Here is a 2,843-nt window from a genome sequence, read left to right on the forward strand (position 1 = left end):
CTTTGCATCTTTCTGTACAAAACCGGGAGGAGAGGACAAGGCGCAGAGATGAACAGAGCAGCTGCTGTAAGGTCACAGGGGCTGCGCTGGAGCACGGTGACTGGGGGACCGTATGTGGGTCGCCTCCGGTATGGGTCTGGGCAGGGGGCTGAATGGGGTTTACTGCACTGCATTTACTACAGTTAGCGGGCTTTTGGGGGTTACTTCATTAAAATAGCAATTTAAACATCTTCACTGCATTTCAAGAATATAACTTGGTAACTGGAAAAAAGACGCAAGGTTTAGTTTTTGGTAAAAGCAGTCTTAAAGCTGGGTTGTGAGAGAACTAGGTGGAAAATAGCATACCAAGGGAGAAGGTCTGTTTGGTGTGTTTTTTCATTTTTCTTTTCCCAGTGTGATTTCCTAATTTGAAGTGTTTACTGTTTTAGGAGATAAGAGAAGCTTTTCCAGAAAGCATTGTATCTATCAGTGTTTTAAAGGAAAACAACAAACCAAAATCAAAACAAACAAAACTGCAGCTACCAACACTGGATAAAATAATAGCAAAAAAAAAAAAAAAAAACACCCTTTTTTGGTTACTCCCTTGCAGGCTTTCTGTGGAGGCTTTTTTGTGTGGCTGTCCTTGGAGCTGCCACGTCCTATTCCCCCCGAGCAGGGCCATGAGCTGTGTAAGGTCCCAGGGCCTGGGAGGCCCTAGGGCAGGGCTCTTCAGCTTCAGCTGTGATGTTGCTGACAGCCCAAAAGTAATTTTTCTCTTAACACAACACATTGGGGGTTGGAAGAAGCTTCCCAGTAAAAATCCAGTTCCACCCCACAACTTCCATGAGCTGAGGTTCCCGGTTTGGCAGGATGCTCTGGGACATGGGTATTCACTATTTGTTTGTGTGGAGCTTGGAGGTGACAGCGCTGCTGTGAACTTGCCCCTGCCCCGCTCCCTGGGCCCTGCGTGCGCTCTACAAGGAAATGGTGAATTTTGCAAGGAAACAAAGGTATTAATGTGGTGGTGTGAAAGTATGAAGAGAGGAGGGTGTGGGCAGTTGCCTCATCCTGGAGTTTGTGAGTGACTGCTTGTACATGGGGTGGGAGGGAATAAACATTAATCAAAGCTCTCTTCAGTTCAGTTACAGAAACAGTTTGTACCAGGAAATAATTGGCACTTCCTTTTCTTTGATGAGTGCAGCAGGCAGCTGCATGATCCCTAATCACTGAATACCTTTTTTTTTTTTTTTGATTTTATGGTCGAAATGGGGAGGAAGGGGGAGAGGAGCATGCAGACAGCTCAAGAGCCTGGAGATGCCCACCCTTGGCAGTGGGCAGCTTGGGAAAACCCTGCTGGGGCTGCCTTTGCCAGGCAGGAGAGGTGGTGAAGGACACGACGGTGTCACCAGCAAGAGAGAGAGGAGCTGAGCAGATGTCGGTGGAGCCCACAAGGGAGCCCACAAGGCTGTGGATGCTCAGGGGGAAATAGATCTGTCCTCTCTAACAAAGTCTGTGCAAATGTTGCGCTGCCATATCGGGGGCCTTCGCAGAGCAGTTGCTACCTGCTGCAAGCGTACACAAGCCCGAGCACTTCTGCTTTTAATGCAGAGCTTGCGACAGCAGAGGGCTGAGTCTCTGCTGCTCTGCATTTCATTTGCCTACAGCTATGAAAATAACTGCGTCTGGCTGCCCTGAATCCCAGAGCAGGCTCTGTGGTTATGGTACAAACTGCACTGCTCTCCTGGAGAGCCTCTACTTCTGCCTGGAGGAGGAACCTCAGGTGGTTGCTGCCAGAGCGACTGCTGTCTTGTGTTTCATTTACCTGAACGGAGATACTGAAGGCTGTGGGGCGTGGGAAGTGGTGATGGTTTATAAAACGAGGCTGGCACTAATGCCCCCCCCCCTTATGCCCCTGTGTGGTTTCTCCTGCTCACATGCAGCTCAAGGTTGCCTCTGACTTAGGCTGGAGACTTACTCAGTCCCTGTGTAGTCCAGGACAGGGAGGATCTGGAGGAGATACTTGGTTACCCCTTGGTGTCCCTTCCTCCTCCTGTGGGCCAAACGCTGGTGCAGAAGCCCCAGGAAGCAACCCAGGTCCATGCATGGATGTGGCATCCTGGTGGCCAACTGCACAATGCTCTGGGAAAGAGAAAACACATGGATGAATGGCAACGGAACGTGCACCAGGGCCCCAAGAGACAGATGACATGAGTTATTTAATAACACCGCATCTCCACAAGGTCTGAACTGGGACCTCTTTGCCTGGCTTGGAGCAGGGACCCCTTAGTCCCCTCGGAGGAGCACACCCAAAACGGCTGGGTTAGCACAGCCGAAAACAGACGCTGGTCTTGTGTTTAGCCAGGGGAGTTTAGTCATCGTCACTTACAGCCACCCGCTGCCTGCCCAGTGAAGGAGCTGGGCTAAACTCAAATCAGGGCTCGCTGGGAAGCCCGGTGCTGTCACTCAGCTGTGCTTTTTGTCATTTGTCTCACCTTCTTTCAGGGGAGCCTCATGTGGCTGCAGGCAGGCAGCATGACAGCAGCAGTGCACATCACCCTGGGGAGGGCCTACCTGGCACCTGCAGCCAGAAAAGTCCTCGGTGTAAGCGAGCGGGCAGCAGGGAGCGGTGCGGGCTCTGTCTGGTTCCTGCACTGCACCCTGCACACGTCCAGCCCTGGAAAGCCTTGAACCGAGACAAGAAATCTTCCCTTCCTGCACAACATGCGTGGATGCCGGGGGCTTTCGTTCCACAGTGTTAGTCGGCTGCTGGGAGGGCCTTGTGCGGAGCCTGTGTGTTTTCCATGGCTGCCACAGGGCAGCCGGGTGCCTCCAGCACTGGGACCTGCATGCGAGTTTTCTGTCCT

Source organism: Cygnus atratus, chromosome 2, assembly GCF_013377495.2.
Source record: "Cygnus atratus isolate AKBS03 ecotype Queensland, Australia chromosome 2, CAtr_DNAZoo_HiC_assembly, whole genome shotgun sequence".
Classification (NCBI taxonomy): domain Eukaryota; kingdom Metazoa; phylum Chordata; class Aves; order Anseriformes; family Anatidae; genus Cygnus; species Cygnus atratus.